This window comes from Eptesicus fuscus, chromosome 3 (genome assembly GCF_027574615.1).
Source record: "Eptesicus fuscus isolate TK198812 chromosome 3, DD_ASM_mEF_20220401, whole genome shotgun sequence".
Taxonomy (NCBI): Eukaryota; Metazoa; Chordata; class Mammalia; order Chiroptera; family Vespertilionidae; genus Eptesicus; species Eptesicus fuscus.
The window spans coordinates 41,107,847-41,126,436 of NC_072475.1; positions in this window are offsets into that span (position 1 = coordinate 41,107,847).

Genomic DNA, 18,590 nt, shown 5'->3' on the forward strand with positions numbered 1-18,590 from the left:
TGAATGATGTGCTTGAGTGCCCTGGAAAAGGCCTTTTTTTGTTGTTAGAGAGATCCAAATTCAGTTATTTTCAGACTGACTTCCAAATAAGCTTGGCCTGGCCTCTGCTTGCTTTAAAAAAAAAATCAAAAGAAAATAATTCATATTGAAGAGTGGGAAAGTGTTTGTGAGGCTCTCTCTTTGGACCCTTTAGAAACACTTCTCTCTTTTATTGAAAATTTATCCTACCTTCAACCTAAGCAGAAATTTAGAGAAATAAGAACAAGTTTTTGAAACTTCCTAGACTATACTACACAGAGAAAAAGAGAAAGAGAGAGAGAGAGAGAGAGACTCCAAATGTATCAGTTATCTGACAAAATATAAATAAAATCTACTTGGACTATAAGCATTTTTTTCAACATGAGTCTCTATGGTTAATGCAAAAACTATTTAGTAGAACAAGAAAGACAAATTTTCAAATTATTAAGACATAAAAATTAACTCAATCATTCTTTAGAGCCTAAACGTATAAATGAATCACAGAAAGGGAGGTAAGAAGTCAAGAGTAGAAGCATGAACACAAGATGTCTCAGCACGTTCATATTTTCAAAGAATCATTTGAGCAATTGGGGAGGTTCAAGCCATGGCAGCAGTTACACTTTTTAAAAAGCATACAACATTGGGTCAAAAAACAGAGTTCAAAAGGAACTCAAACCAGTCACTGGAATACCCATTGGTCCTAGTGAAAATATGGCCCTCCCCCCCATGATCGCCCCACAAGGGAGGTGACCGGCGGCGGTGGGGGGTGGGTCCAGCAAGCGGGCAGCGCCAGTCCGGCCAAGGCAGGTGCCAGCAGGGGCCCCCTGATTGCCCCACCGATCACCCCACAGATTGGCCCTGATTGCTGGCCAGGCCTAGGGACCCTACTCATACATGAATTTCATGCACCGGGCCTCTAGTATGAAATAAAAGATGGACAAGTTTACTAATCATGTAAGTGGGAATTGCCTGGACTTGTGGTAACCTGTGAAAGTGGAAAAGTGTAGAGACTGTACATAGCATCCCTTAGTAAGTTCCCCTCTGAACAATGTGTCCCACTGTAGAATGAAGCCAGATTCAGGAGGAGTTCTTCCCTAATGGGAATGAGGAAGGGATTTGAACCCGGGAGGCAGGAATCCTGAGTCTCAATCTTAACTCAGTGTGCCTTTGAGGTAATAACTTGCTTTCTCTGACCTCAGTGTTTTCATCTGTGAAATGGGGGAGTTGCATCATTAGTAAGTCTCAGAAATGTCATCCAGTTCTAAAATCCTGTGATTCTGTGGGTAGAACCAGACAAGACCAATAATATATTTTGCACCAAGAAATAGACAAGCTTATTTATCTTTCTCTCCCCCTACCATAATTAAAATCCTCCAAAAGTTGAATCCCCAACTTTGATGGAAGCTCTTCAATTAGGCTGAGTAATCTCACAAGAGTCTAACAGAATAAAAGTGAATTGTCAGTTATAGAGCCCCTGGAAGTTCTGACCACTCACTCATCTTTAAAGCCCCAGCTGAGGTGGAGGTTCAGGATCTCAGTGGAGAAAAAGGAGGATACTTGTTTATCCCACTCACAAACTCAATCCACATCCTACAGTGAGACACTGCTATTAATGGGAGTGTGTCTTAGGTGCCAGGAGAAAAATATGAAACATTATAGTGCTACCTTACCTCCCACCCAGTCAGATTTCATCTGTTCTTCAAGCTTCCGCTTTACTTCAAAAAGGTTTTGGAGACCATTTCACATTAATCTTTCTTCTTTACAAATTGGTACCATAGAGAGTTTGGCACTCATCTAACATTAATTATGCCTTGTGACATCTCCTATTTTTATTTAACTTTTAAAGCAGCATTTCCTCAAGTATGATACTACTTCGGTGTCCCTCGATATTATTCTGTGGTCAGAATCTATATAGGCTGCATTCAACAAAGTTGAACACATTTTACAGCAAAATGTCCAGAACAATTAATTAATAAACTGATGTGCATTGTGACATTCTAGTGATCTAGAGATAGCACTTGGCCTGTATCAGAAAATATTGTTTAATTTCTATAACAGGTTTCACTTAAGTAAGAATTAAGATTCAGGACAGGAGGGAAGATGGCTGCCGACAGGAAGGCAGGCCACAAGATAGTGTGTGAGTGAGAGATCGAAAGGAGGATGCGTGGATGTGCGTGGAGTGTCTATTTGTGAGTGAGGGACAGCTATATTCCAAGGGACTGTTGTGGACTGCCGGACTGGGCTCCACTGATGGGGCAGCCCCTACTATTGCTGAAATCTCTCCCAGAGTGGCCGGCTCTGCCATAGAGACTGCACCATCTTGAAGGAGAGAGTGGCTGTGATTGGAAGCCTAGCCTTACCATCAACCAGGAAGAACTCAGATACCTCTCAGGACCCTACAACCATAACACCCAGGGGCCAGCTGCGAACCCATGAACACCGGGTCTCAAGCAGTGTGAATACGCAGACACGGACAAGCCCTGCGCCTTCTCATGGAAAGGTCAAATATCACCTAGAGAAAGATGAGATCTGTGATCCAGGTTGGAGGGAGAAATGCACACAGTGGGATCTAGAGTTTCAAAGGAAGTCTGCGCCCCACAAAATCTGCAGTGGTTGGGGTCAGCGTAGCCCACGAATGTGGAAGGGGGTCCACAGGGCTGCTGGCAGAAGGGAACTCTAGAAATCAACCCATAGCTGGGCTGGGCACAAAAAGGCAGCCTGAAGCTGTACCAGTAAACCGGATGTGCTGTGCCAGGGGAAAAAGACGTGCACAAACACGTGCAGTGCTGAGGGAGGGGGGGAGTCGAGAGTCTGCACACTTACTCTGGCTTTTTTTTTCTCTTTAAATCCTTGCTTTTGATTACTAAGCCCAGTACATAGGATCACCCAATTAAAAACACTCTCAGAGACTGCAGGGGAAAGTTGTTTTTGTGGAACCTGGGGATCAGAGCAGGGAGAAATGATCAGAAAACCAGCTCTGGGGCAGTCCACTCCCCCAACCCAGTATTAAGCACGGCAGGGAAAACAAAAACTAAATACTGGGTAGAAAGGACTTATAGCCCTGGATATCAATACAGACACACTGCCACCCAGAGATTGAATCACAAATAGACTCTTGTGTAAATACAACTAAAGGCAGGCTGAGAAACAAAGAAATACCGCCTGCTTGAAAACAGGATTGTGGCTATGACACAGAGAAGCAGTGGAACACAGGGAACTTCAATACTGTCCTGACTACCTGACAGGAAACAGGCGTGCCAAACAAAACAATAGAGGAAGTGAATGACCTGAACTACTGCACATTTTTATTTTTTACCTTTTACTTAAGAAACTAATTTTTTTTCTTTTTTTCTCACTTGATTTTACCTTTTTAATTATTATATTTTTATTTTTAATTAATATTATTACTACTATTATTTTACCTTTTTTAAAGTTTCATTTTATTTTTCTTTATTTTATTTTATTTTATTTTGGGATTAGTGTCCTACATTTTATTTTCATTTTTCCTTTAGCATCATTTTACTCTATCTCAACTTTACCTTTATGCCAACACTCTCTTCTTCACTTTTCCCCTTTTGTTATTCTGTTTCTCTTACCCTATTCCTAGATTTTTCCCTATTCTTTCTTTTTACCCCCTGTTAAAAACTCATTCTAACTATATATCTAATTTCTGCTCCCCTGCTCCAAGTCCATACACACTTCTCTCTTCTCTATCTTCACTATACAATTCTTTTTCTCTCTTCCCTTTTTATTTCTTTTTGTTTTATGTTTTTTGTTTTATTTTGTTTTGTTTTGCCCTTACTTCTCTCTGTCCTATTATTGTTTGTTTGTTTGATTGTTCATTAGTTGGGGTTTTTTTGTTTGTTTGTTTCTCTCTCTTTTTTTATTTTCTTCTGTTTTTCTTCTTCTCGCTTGTTATTAGTTATTGTTTGTAGTTTGCATTAATCTCTGGGTGTTTGTTGTTTGCATTTTTTTGGATTAGTTGTTGTTCTATTGGAGTTTATTCCCATATAAACAGTTTACCCCCTTCTTTTTTATTCTCTTTCTTTTCTCTCTTACTTTTTTTCCTTTTCTTGATATCATTTTTGTACTCTTTTTTTTAATCCCCTATTTCTCTTTTCTCTACTGGTCACTTTTATTTGGGGTTATTAGTATCAAGAATAGATTTGTGTTCATTGCCTTATGCCTTGTGCCTTGTTGTGCTGTATTTTGTACCTTTAAGTCAATGCAGGAGAGAGAGAGGTACATAACCAGACACCCAGAGAGGAGAGATCATGAGGAGACAAAGAAACAGCCCACATATGAAAGAAAAGGAGGCATCACCAGACAAGGAAGTAAACAAAATGGAGGCAAGCAATATGTCAGAGAAAGAATTCAGAGAAATGGTCATAAGGTCACTGAAAAGGTTGGAAGACAAACTCAACAATATGTGTAAGAACCAAGAGGAAATGAAAAAGAACCAAGAAGAAATAAAAAATGACATCGCTGCAATAAAGAACTCAATAGAAAGCATCAACAGTAGAATAGAAGAAGCGGGGGACCACATCACTGAGCTAGAAGACAAGGTAGGAAAAAATACCCAAGCAGAGCAGCATCTAGAAAAAAAACTTAAAAAAAAGGAGAGCCTAAAGGAACTCTGGGACAACACAAAATGAAACAACATCCTCATAATAGGGGTGCCAGAAGGAGAGGAAACTGAGCAAGGAATAGAAAACCTGTTTGAAGAAATAATGACAGAAAACTTCCCTGATATAGGAAAGAAAAAACTCACACAAGTCCAAGAAGCTCACAGAGTCCCAAACAAAATGAACCTCAAAAGACTGATGCCAAGGCACATTATAATTAAACTGGCAAACACCAACAACAAAGTAAGAATCTTAAAAGCGGCCAGAGAGATACAGAAAGTTACCTACAAAGGATCCCCCATCAAACTAGCAACTGGTTTCTCAACAGAAACACATCAGGGCAGAAGGGAATGGAATGAAATATACAAAGTCATGCAAAGAAAGGGTCTGAATCCAAGAATAATGTACCCAGCCAGGCTATCAATCAAAATTGAGGGTGAAATTAGGAGCTTCACAGACAAAAAAGGACTAAGGGTGTTTATTACCACCAAACCAGCAATGCAAGAAATGCTTAAGGGTCTGCTGTAAAAAGAAGAAATAGGAAGCAAAGAAGGAACACAGGCATAAAGAATAAAAATGGTGACAAACAAGTACCTATCAATAATAACTTTAAATGTAAATGGATTAAATGCCCCAAGCAAAAGACATAGGATAGCTGAGTGTATAAGAAAACATGACCCATATATCTGCTCTCTACAGGAAACCCACCACAGAACAAAGGACTCACACAGACTGATGGTAAAGGGATGGAAAAAGGTTTTTCAGGCAAATGGAAATGAAAAAAAAAGCTGGGGTAGCAATACTTATATCTGACAAATTAGATCTCAAAGTGAAGGAGATAAAAAGAGATAAGGAAGGCCACTTCATAATACTAAAGGGAGCAATTTAACAAGAAGATATAACTCTGGTAAACATATATACACCCAATACAGTAGCACCCAAATACATAAAAAAACTTCTGGAGGATATCAAGGGAGAGATTGACAGCAATACAGTCATAGTAGGGAACTTTAATACCCCACTAACACCACTGGAAAAATCCTCTAAACAAAAAATCCGCAAATAAACATCAATCCTGAATGACTCACTAGACCAGATGGAATTAATTGACATCTTCAGAACATTTCACCCCAAAGCCACACAATATACATTCTTCTCAAGTACACATGGGTCATTTTCAAAGATAGACCGTATATTGGGTCACAGGCAAAGTCTCTTCAAATTCAAGAAGATAGAAATCATATAAAGCATCTTCTCAGATCACAGTGGCATAAAACTGGAAATCAACTACAATAAAAACAACCCAAAAAAATCAAACACATGGAGACTAAACAGCATGCTATTAAACAATGACTGGGTTACCAGAGAGGTCAAAGAAGAAATAAAAAACATCATGGCAACAAATGACAATGAAAACACAACAATCCAAAATCTATGAGACACAACGAAAGCAGTCTTGAGAGGGAAGTTCATAGCTCTACAAGCCTACTGCAAAAAAACAAGAAATAATGGTAATAAATTACCTAACCCTACAACTCAGAGTTAGAAAGAGAGCAACAAGAAAAGCCCAGTGTAAGCAGAAGGAAGGAAATAATAAAGATCAGAGCATAGATAAATGACATAGAGACCAAAAAAACAATACAAAAGATCAGCAAAACCAAGAGCTGGTTCTTTGAAAGGATAAACAAGATTGATGAACCTCTAGCCAGGCTCACCAAAAAGCAAAGAGAGAGGACCAAAATAAACAAAATCAGAAATGAAAGAGAAAAATAACAACAGACCCCATAGAAATACAAAAGATTGTTTAAAAAAATACTATGAACAACTCTATTCCAACAAACTGGACAACCTGGAGGAAATGGACATATTCCTAGAAAAATACAACCTTCCAAAACTTAATCAGGAAGAATCTAAACATCTCAATAGGCCAATAACTATGGAAGAAATTGGAAGCAGTCATCAAAAAGCTTCCAGCAAACAAAAGCCCTGGGCCAGATGGCTTCACAGGGGAGTTTTGCCAAACATTCAAGGAAGAACTAAAACCTATCCTATCTCAGACTATTCCAAAAAATTCAAAAGGAAGGCACACTTCCAAGCTCTTTCTATGAAGCCAGCATCACCTTAATACCAAAACCAGATAAAGACAACACAATGAAAGAGAATTACAGGCCAATATCCCTCATGAACATAGATGCCAAAATCCTCAACAAAATTCTAGCAAATCGGCTCCAGCAGTACATCAGAAAGATCATACACCATGACCAAGTAGGATTTATCCCAGGAATGCAAGGATGGTACAATATCCGCAAATCAATAAACGTGATACATCACATAAACAAATTGAGAGATAAAAATTACATGGTAATATCAATTGATGCAGGAAAAGCATTTGACAAAATCCAACACCCTTTCTTGATAAAAACTCTCAACAAGGTGGGAATAGAAGGATCATACCTCAACATAATAAAAGCCATATATGATAAACCCACAGCTAACATCATACACAATGGGCAAAAACTAAAACCATTTCTCCTAAGAACAGGAACAAAACAGGGATGCCCACTCTCACCATTCTTGTTTGACATAGTACTGGAAGTATTAGCCATTGCAATTAGATAAGAAGAAGAGATAAAAGGCACCCAAATTGGAAAAGAAGAAGTAAAGCTATCCTTATTTGCAGATGACATGATATTGTACATAAAAAACCCAAAAGACTCCATCAAAAACTATTAGACTTAATAAATGAATTCAGCAATGTAGCAGGATATAAAATTAACACCAAGAAATCTATGGCATTCTATATACCAATAGTGAACTTACAGAAAGAGAGACTAAAAAAGCAATCCCGTTTACCATTGCACCAAAAAAATTAAGATACCTAGAAGACTCTAAAGGCAGCAAAATTGCAGACATATGTCATAGCAATATCTTTATAGACACAGATCCTAGGGCAAGAGAGACTAAGAAGAAAATAAACAAATGGGACTACATCAAAATAAAAAGCTTCTGCACAGCAAAAGAAACCATCAACAAAACAACAAGAAAGCCCACTGCATGGGAGAACATATTTGCAAATGTTATTTCTGATAAGGTTTTAATCTCCAACATTTACAGGGAACTCATACAATTTAACAAAAGGAAGAGAAACAATCCAATCAAAAAATGGGCAAAGGACCTAAATAGATACTTTTCAAAAGAGGACATTCAGAAAGCCAAGAGACATATGAAAACATGATATGCTCAAAGTCACTAATCATCTGAGAGATGCAAATCAAAACAACAATGAGGTACCACCTCATACCTAACAGAATGGCTATCACCAACAAGTCAACAAATGACAAGTGCTGGAGAGGATGCAAAGAAAAAGGAACCCTTCTGGTGTAGCCATTGTTGAAAACAGTATGGCATTTCCTCAAAAACTTAAAAATGGAACTGCCATTTGACCCAGTAATATCACTTCTAGGAATATATCCCAAGAAAACAGAAACACCAATCAGAAAGGATATATGCACCCCTATGTTCATAGCAGCACAATTTACAATAGCTAAGATTTGGAAACAGCCTAAATACCCATCAGCAGATGAGTGGATTAGAAAACTATGGTACATCTACACAATGGAATACTACGCTGCTATAAAAAAGAAGGAATTCTTACCATTTGCAGCAGCATGGATGGAACTGGAGAGCATTATGCGAAGTGAAATAAGCCAGTCAGTGAAAGAAAAGTACCACATGATCTCACTTATTTATGGATAATAAAGAACATTATAACCTGATGAACAAAAAGATAGATACAGAGGCAGAGAAGCATCAAACAGACTGCCAAATTACAACCGGAAGGATGGGGAAGGTTCAGGGAGGGGGTTCGGGAGGTAAGAGATCAACCGAAGGACTTGTATGCATGCATATAAGCACAACCAATGGATGCAAGACACTGAGGGGGGGGGGGGGTGGTGGTGAGGGCATGTGCCGGGGGGTAGGTGAGGTCAGGGGAAGGTCAATGGGGGAAAAAAGGAGACATATGTACTACTAGTTGTAATACTTTAAACAATAAAATAAAATTTAAAAAAAAGAATTAAGATTCAGCCTGGCTGATGTTGCTCAGTGGTTGGACATCAACCCATGAATCAACAGGTCATAGTTTGATTCCTGGTCAGGGCACATGCCCAGGTTTTCGGTCCCAATTCTCAGTAGGGGGTGTTCAGGAAGCAGCTAATCAATGATTCTCTCTCATCATTGATGTTTCTATCTCTCTCTCACTCTCTCTTCCTCTCTCTGAAATAAATAAAAACTTTTTTTTAAAAAAAGAATTAAGATTCAGCCCTGGCCCAGTGGCTCAGTTGATTGTAGCAGTGCCCATATATCAAAAGGTTACAGATCGATTCCCGGTCAGGACACTTACCTAGGTTGCAGGTTCAATCCCGGTGGGAGTGCATAAGGGAATCAAACAATGGATGTTCCTCTCACACTGATGCTTCTCTCCCTCTCTTCCTATTTTCTTTTCTCTCTAAAACCAATAATCATATCCTCAGGTGCGTATAAAAAAAATATTAAGATTAAAAAGATCACTTGTTAATTTGATCATCAATGGCACAAATATTTACCCATTACCTGCTTCATGTCAGGCTAGGTGTACAACCATCAGCTGGGTAATTCCCAGGCCCTCAGTGCAGTGGAGAAGATATAACAGCTAATCATACCAAAGATGATAGTACAGTGACAATGATATGCACAGGATAATATGAATGTCAATGGAGAAATACCTACCTGGTGGGAGAAGAGTGATTAGGAAGATAGAAAGTTTTCTCCATGGGGTGATATCAGAAGTGCGGATGGGCCCTAACCAGTTTGGCTCAGTGGATAGAACGTCAGCCCTTGGATGAAGAGTCCTGGGTTTGATTCCTGTCCAGGGCACACACCTAGGTTGCAGGCTCGATCTGGGGCAAGCAGGAGGCAACCAACTGATGTGTCTCTCTCACTCAATTTTTCTCTCTGTTTCTCCCCTTCCCTTCCACTCTCTCTAAAAGCAGTAGGGAAAATATCCTCAGGTGAGGATTAACAAAAAAAAAAAAGTTAGGATGGGAGGGATCTATCAAATTAGTGCCCATGTATAATGACTCACAATTTATAGTTTTTCTCATAAATTAGTACAATACCTACTTTTACATATCCCCTTGAGCACTTGCAATATATTAGATATCTTGAATTCATTTGTGCTTTACTTAGCCTTTCTAAGCATCTATATTTCCTTTAGAATTTTCCCATATATTTTTCCTATCTGTGAAATGCTTCCATCCCAACCTCAGATGATAGTGAAAGGCAATTGGACCTGCTGTATATGTATTTTTTTCAGAAATCCCTAAGGGCAAAATTCATTATGCAATATCCATCAAATTCTCAAGGAAAAAATATGATAATATTTCCAAAACAATGAGATTTAAACATATGAAAGGCTTGTGAGCAACACAAATCACATAAAGGAACTTTTGTTTGTTCACGGTAAAGGTGTGATTTGGAATTCCTCAGTGGAGTACCAACAGAGAGACCCGGACCCCTATAAGGAGGCTAGTCTGACAAAGACAAGGTAGTTCAGTACAATTAAAATCCTTAAAGAGCCCTAGCTGGTTTGGCTCAGTGGATAGAGCACCGGACTGCAGACTAAAGAGTCCCAAGTTCAATTCCGGCTGGGGGCACCTGCTGGGGTTGAGGGCTCGATCCGCCCCAGTAGGGGGCATGCAGGAGGCAGCCAATCAATGATTCTCTCTCATCATTGATGTTTCTATCTCTCTATCCCTCTCCCTTCCTCTCTGAAATCAATAAAAATATACATTTTTTAAAAATCCTTAAAGACACTGCCACTGAAGGTAGGACCAATGTTCACCTTGTTGGCTAATGGGTGTTGCTAATCTTTCAACCTATGCGTTAAGATACCTCACTGAACACATTTTGACCATAGACCATCCAAAGCCATTTGATAATAACCTGTGGCTTATTGAAATTCTATAATACTTATACTATTATCACTTTCCAGACATATGTAAACATAATGAGTTGCCTACATCAGACATGCCTCTGATTGCTCCTTTAAAATAAAAATTTAACACCACCTCCCTTTCTCCAGTGACATGGTAGATTCATGTCATAACCTCCCCCATTCATACCTAGCTGTGCAGACAAATTTTCTTTGTAATTTTAAAATCAAGTAAGGGAACTTGGTGGTGGGAGGATGAGACAGAGGAAGGGAGGAGTGGTGTGTGGGAAACAGCAATAGCTTCTATGCATGTGGAAGACCCCGTTCATCCTGCAGTGAATAGAGCACTGAACCAGAAGTCAAATAGCTCGAGTCCTGGCCCAGCTCCACCTTTTACTAACTACGTGACATTTTCCTTGTCTTCACATGGAATAATAACATCCTTCTAGTGTCACCCTCATGGTGCTTTAGAGGTTTAAATGAGTCGAACCAGGTGAAAGCACTGTGGAAAGTCTAAAGTGCCAAGTGCAGTATCAAGGCCTCTCTTCACTTTGTATGCTATTTGGTCAACAGCTCAACTCGGGGACCAGAGTCAGACCAACCTGAATTAGAATCTGGCTTCAGCCTCCTAGCAGCTGTATGACCTTAGGCAATTTCACTCTCTAAGCTTCATGTTCATCTTCTATAAAGTGGAAAGTACTAGCCCTCAAAGAGCTGTGGGGATTTAATGAGATCATAAACGTCACACCCTGACAGTGTCTGAAATAGAAGTTTCTCAGTGAACGCTGGCTCATATCACTAGTGAAGAGTTACTGCCATATGGATCATCTTATTGCTACCGTGTGGGAGCATGAGACTCATCAAGTGTGTTTGGCAGCCCCATTACATATAAAATTTATATGTCACTTCCTCATTAGAGGCTTTCCTCACTCCCCCCACCCTTCCCCAAGTTCATTCATCTCTTTCCCACACTTCCTCTATTTCAATATTCTATCATATTTATTAAACACCATCTTGTAATTTACTTGTTTATATGTTTCCTCTCCTAGACTATCAGAAACTTGATGGCAGGAGTCTGTCCTGTTTATCTCAGAATCTCCCATGCTTAAGATAGTGCTACCTCATCATGGGCACTGAATAAATGCTTATGGAATTGAGTACATGCATATGTAATGTTCTGCTGCAAGTCAGTCCTCAAATAAGTAAGTGATGGAGACATATTTATAAAGATAACATGATACCAGGAAAGAGCAAATTGCTCAGGATCTCCATGCTTAAGATAGTGCTACCTCATCATGGGCACTGAATAAATGCTTATGGAATTGAGTACATGCATATGTAATGTTCTGCTGCAAGTCAGTCCTCAAATAAGTAAGTGATGGAGACATATTTATAAAGATAACATGATACCAGGAAAGAGCAAATTGCTCAGGATCTAGGACAGCCTTAACTCGGGCATTGTCTCCTGCTCACTTCATAGTGTGGACTTATGCAGATCTGGTGCCTCTGCTATGCAGTTCAAGCAAACATTCATAACTCATTCATTTTACTGACCCTGTAAGGCCAATAAAAATGAAGTAAGTAAGACAATGGTGGAAGTAAATTTTTTAAATTCAGTTAGCTTTGCCTTTCTTTAGATTTTGTGTCCCTAGTACAATGTCACAAAATTCTGACCTCCAAATCAAAGAGAACAAATATAAACTGCCCCAGAATCAGGGGATTAAAGTAGGGGCTAGTTCTAGATGAAGTTGATGGTTTCCCACATAACGTGATTTACAGATTGAATTACAAGACCCTACCCTCTCAATAGTTTTCTTCCACAAATCTTTCTCTTCAGCCAAACTAGCCTGAAATTCTTCATTTGTAAGTTTGTGTATATGTGTGTATATTTGAGGAGTGGGTAAGGTCTGGCCTGGACATGGCATCTTCAGAAAACCTTTACAAAAATGCCTACCTTTTCACTTGCCTTTTCTCATTAGCATATTTGCATCATCCATGGAAATGTGCCTTTATGTTATGCAAATTATCATTATCAGATCAGCTTTGGGTACCAAAGAATGTAGTTTGGCCATAGGAAAGAATAATTGAAAAGATTTTAAACTTGGGCCTCACATCACTTTGGAATTATAACAATGTGCAGCTTAAAGAAGGTATACTAGGGAGAAGTGACTTACTTAGAGCCCTGGACCCTGGGCAGCTGGGGAGGAATCATAATGATGGAAGTCAAATGTCAATATTCACGCCTGTTGTCCCTGGAATCTGCTCATTATTCTTTTTGTTATTGTTGTTTTCAAGTAAGGTGTATAGAGTCCTGCGCATGTGCTAGCAATAGGCCACGTTTGGAATATAGTGGTGTGAATGCAGATGTAGTATCTCCTTTGATGGAGCATACAATCCTAATGTTAGAGACAGATATTTAAACAGGCATACTGATTAATACTTAATTTTAAAAGTAAGAGAGAGCTAAAATGAAAAACAATCAGTTTTGAGAAAATAATGGGGCACAGGACCCTACCTCTTGGGTTGAGTGTAAAAGTGGATTCACTTTGAATTAAAATGTTAATCTTGAAAGCCTCTCATTTGCATGGGCTCCTTCCAAGGCTCTGAAGATAGGGGAGCTCTGCAATGTGTTCATCCGGCTATATGGTTTTTATAAAATTTGCAGAAGTAAGATATTTTAACTGTAATCAGTTAAGACCACTGTCTCTTTCCACTCTGGTTTCCCTGTCATATTTGCCCTTGTGTTATGTGGAGCTGGATGGCCATAGGCATTTTGGGGATCTAGTTCGAGGGAAATTGAGATGAAAGTACATTTCCCTTGAGTTTGGTGGGAACATATTACAAAGTGTAGTTAAATTACCGCAGGCGTCACCAATCTAAAAAAGGTTTTCCTGAACATTCTTCCCAGCCTTATTACCAACTCACACAGTGGATGGCACAATGGTGCAGGCTTAGAGTTGTCCTCTGATATGACTGTGTCCTTCATTGCCCAACGCCAGAAGTAGAAAGGTAGTGGGGGAGAAACCAGGTTTGAAATGCACGGGGCAAATGGAGCATTCACCCTGTGGGAAAATAACACTACGAAACATTTGCATAGCATTATTAATAAAAAAAAAGTTGTGAAGCTAAAGTATGCTTCTTAAACTGTCATAATAAAAATGCAAACTTTGATTACTACGGTAGAGGAAAGCGGAATTATCTTTTTTATTCTCACTTTGGAAAATATTATAATACCATTATCATATGAAGGAACAATCAAAAGATATGTAGTCATGTCAATTATATCTTAATTTTTTTAAAAAGATATGTAGCCAGAGAATGTAGGGGGCGGACTATTAAAGCAGTGTTTATGGTACCAGTCTTTAGGATGCCTCCTCTTATTTTAAATAAATATTCATTTTTTAGTATAAGTTTATATTTGTGATTTCTTATTCCTTTTAGAGAGACCCCTAAATTATACAAGCATCAGGCCCCATAAAACCTACCCTGGTCATGGCTTCTCTGTGGAGATGACATTTCAGCGGAACCCCAAGGAAAGTGAAGGAAACATCCACAAGAATATAAATCTGGGGCCATGGAAAGAGCATGTGAAAGGTCTGGAGGTGGGAATGAGCTTGGGGAGCTCACACAGAAGACCACAAGTCCCATTTATTTCTAACAACACTTGTGTAATTATTAAAATAATGCATGTTGATTGTAGTAAATCTGAAAAGATCAGAGAGGCACAAAGAAAAACAAAAGAACAACCATATGTGCCCCAATTGTTTACTAGAAAAATATGATTGCTCCAGTTATACAACAAGGGTTCTGGACAAGGTAGGGTAGCTCTAGAATGATCAAAACCGGGCAGAGTTTTAAAGCATTGTACAAATAAAAAGAATCTGCTAAGTGAAATAAGGCAGACAAAGAAAGACAAGTACTGTAGGATTTCACTTAAATGTGGAATCTCAGAAACAAAACAAAACAGAAGTAGACTCATAAATGCAGAGAACAAACTGATGGTGGTCAAAGGGAAGGGGGTGGAGAGAAGGGTAAAAACGCTGAAGGTATTAAGAGTATAAACCTCTAATTATAAAACAAATTATTCACAGGAAATTGTCAATAATGTAATGATGCTAGATGGTTACTAGGCTTATCATGGTGTTCATTTCATAAGGCGTATATATAGGTGTTGAGTCACTGTGCTGTACACCTGAAACTTACATGATGTTGTATGTCAACTATACTTAATAACAAATTAATTAATTAAAATTAAAAATCTGGCTGCTCTCATCATCACTATCATCATCATTATCAATGCCCAATCAGAATATCAAATTTAAAATACCCTCTTGTAAGTCTTTTGCTAAGATCATCTAGTTATGAAAATCTACATAGCACCCGTGGCAGTAAAGACAGAGGTGAAGAGGGGTCCCTTAGGATTCCTAGTGAAGTGAGTACTTACTTTGTCCTACTGCCCAGCACTCTCCCTTACTCTAGAAACAGCCCTTCAACTTTTAGAGAACCAACCCTACCACTGTTTCAACCACACTAATAGAAAGTAGCAATCACAGTTCCTCTTCCCAACTCCCAATCTCAGCTGATAGTTTGGGAATGGGTACATGACCCATTTGGACCAATCTGAATTCTACCCCCACGGTTTTCTAACTGGAGCCCCAAGGGAATTGGCCCCCTCTGTAGTGGTAAAAATGGGAGATGGGGGACTGGGAGAAGTCAAAGGTCATGTTTCAAATAAAATAGAAGTTAATCTAAGAAAATAAGGCTGAGAAGGTAGGAGAGGAGCAGAGAAGGATGAAGAGTGTCCTGGTGACCATCCTGAGAGTCCCTGTTTCTAGGCGTCTCTGAGACCTAGCTGCCATAACAGCTTTTCCTGCTGACTGTCTAGGTGAGATGGAAAATAATCCCCCTCTTGTCTAAGTTAGTTCAAGTTGTGTGTCTGCTACTTGGAACCACATTATCCCCCAATATGCTACTCTTGAATGCCTCTGGTGGCTCTTTATCAAGTATAAGTCACCAGGCTGGATTTAGGGTTTACTAATAAAGAAGAAAGAGACAAGAACTAACATACACTGAGTGTCTACTGCATTTCAAGGACTACATGCAAATCATTTAAGTTCTTCCTTACAGATATTCTAGGACCGTAGTCGGCAAACTGCGGCTCGCGAGCTACATGCGGCTGTTTGGCCCCTTGAGTGTGGCTCTTCCACAAAATACGATGGCCTGGGCGAGTCGATTTTGAAGTAGTGGCATTAGAAGAAGTTTAAGTTTTAAAAATTTGGCTCTCAAAAGAAATTTCAATCGTTGTACTGCTGATATTTGGCTCTGTTGACTGATGAGTTTGCCAACCAAACTGCTCTAGGAAGTTGGGTTTTAGTGTGTTGAGTAATTTGTTCAAACTCTCACAAGAAATCACAGAGGCAAAATTTTAATTTAAATCTGACTGCATATCCCATTCTTTCTTATTCCTCTGCTACATATTGTCCATTATGGGGTCTTATAATACAATTCAGAAAAGAGATACTTATACAAATAATATAATGAAGCATGCGCTGATGCAAACAAGGAAAGAGGAAGCACAGAGTATGAACTGACCCAACGGGAATCTTGAAGCACTATTACTGCTTTTAAATCCTGTCCTTACCATGAACCTGTCACAGTTACTAGATAAGAGCTCCTTACTTAATCAAAGCTCCTTACTTAAATATGTTCATATCTGTAAGCTGGAGGTAGAAAATAAAATCTTCAAAGACTTAGCAATTTTATTGGGAGAAGAGTAATGTTTAACCAAGTCTATAATAAAATGCAGAAGGATTGGCAAAATACAGCCATCCAAAAACAGGCCAGGGAAAATGGGTCTAAACCATAGCAGAAATTACTTAAGTCCTTTATATGGGAAAACGGTTGGCTAATAGTGAGGGCTGTTAAACAATGAAATGGGTTACCAGGGCAAGCTAAGGAATCTCCTCATCTGCAGGCCTTTAAAATAGTAAAAATTTCTTGTCCTGAATGGCTTTACGTGTGGTCTTCCTTGAGGAGTGGTGGGGTCAGGGAGCTACAGAGGAAGGGATGACCCCTCCAAATCCTTTCCCAAAGCCTGGGATTCTCCCTACCTGACCATCATCACCTTGAGGAAGGGGTTCTTTGCCATTTGACAATCTGCACCCCCCGCTTTTAGTTCTTGCCTAACTTAGTAATGCACTAATTCACAACTGCTGTAGAAATGATTGAAATATTTAGACATAATGGAGAAAGTTTAATAGGGTCCAGTGGGAAACGCAGGTGTTTAGATCAGCTTAAAAATAATAACCACCTCCCCTGCTGGGGGCTTTCTATTCACCATCAGCTCTGCTTTTATTCTTAGCCATAAAGGCTACCTCAGACAGGAAATTGTTCACGTGATTGGTCTTTACAAGTGCTGTTGGGTTTAAACTGAGGGCTGTAGAGGTCATTAGTGGGCAGCCATGTGATTAACCTTTGCTAGCCCGTTGCTTTTCACACTTTGTTAACAGCTCCCATTATTGCCCCTCTGAGTCTTGAGGAAGCCGTTTATTGACAGTATTAAAAATACATAGCTACAAATTCTTAAGAGCCTCGTGTTTAAACACACACACACACACACACACACACACACACACACACACACACAACAAAACCCTCCCAACATCTTATAGCCAGCCGACTGGGGAAATGGGAAACCTCTAATTTGCCATATAGGTTTATCAGGAACTGCATTAAGTAACACAGCATTTACCTCAATGGTGGTCCCTGACTCCACTCCTTTCTTTCATATTGATATATGTTATGGTGACACCCGAGAATTTTAAAATTTGAAGCAGGAGCTATAAAATCTCTGGAAGTATTTGAGGCTTGGACTCTGTTACTTTTTAGGAAATTAGTTTGTACATAAGTTTGGGGAGAAGAGAGAGAAAGAGGTTGATAAGAAAAATGTCCCTCTTAAGGAAAAGTAAAACCCACATAAAACGACCAAGAGTTTCAGAAAGAATTTTTATGTGTGAATCAGGACTTTATTCTAATATGAATATATAATGGTTGTTTAGTTTTCACCCTCACTCTTAGCTATAAAATATCTTGGGAGGCATTTCTAAGAATTGTTTGTGTAAGAAAGACCATATTGATGTTTCCCAACCAGTGATATGTATGCCTAAAACCTACTTAAAGGGTTGCATTCTTCAAATGATCCTTAGTCCATGACCCCTCCCACTGCCCCAGTGACCTTCATGCGAGAGTTTAATGGCCTTTCTATGACCCCCACCCCAGCATAAGATTTTTCCCAAGAACTTTTCTTGTACTTTCAGAATTCTAGTGAAGAATTTAACTTCAGCCTCAGAAGTGTCTAAAGCTTCCCTCTTCCTAGGTCAGAATTCATATTCAAGAAGGGAATAGGCCCAAATGATCATTCAAGAGATTTATCCCCTTGTGGTATATATACATACATACATATATAGATTGATTATAGATTTATATCAAATAAATGCATATTTTACATTGCACATATATACAATAAATACCTACAGAAGTACATATATATTATGTATAATAAATGAGTGGAAAAGAAAACCACTAGAATTCCATATAAAATTTCTGTGCTAAAAAGATTAAGAGAAAAAAAAAAACAATGTATAAAAGGAGAGATGATTCTCCTTCAATTACTTTGACTTTTCTTTTTTGTTTTCTATTTTGATACTATTGATCTAACTTATTCATTCGCTATTTCAAGTGTGCAGCTATAAACTCAAACTCTTTTCCTAAGAAAAATATAAATTAATTAATGTTCTTATTAAAAGAAGATAAACATAGTAAATGGGACTATTACCTTCTCCCACAACTATCTGTTATATGTTATAATGGCCTCTGATTTTTGTGTGAATTGTATTATATAGCAAGACTTTAGTTCCCACACATACTACTATACTATGGTCAACAAATCCAAACAAACAAAGAAGGTTCAATTTCCT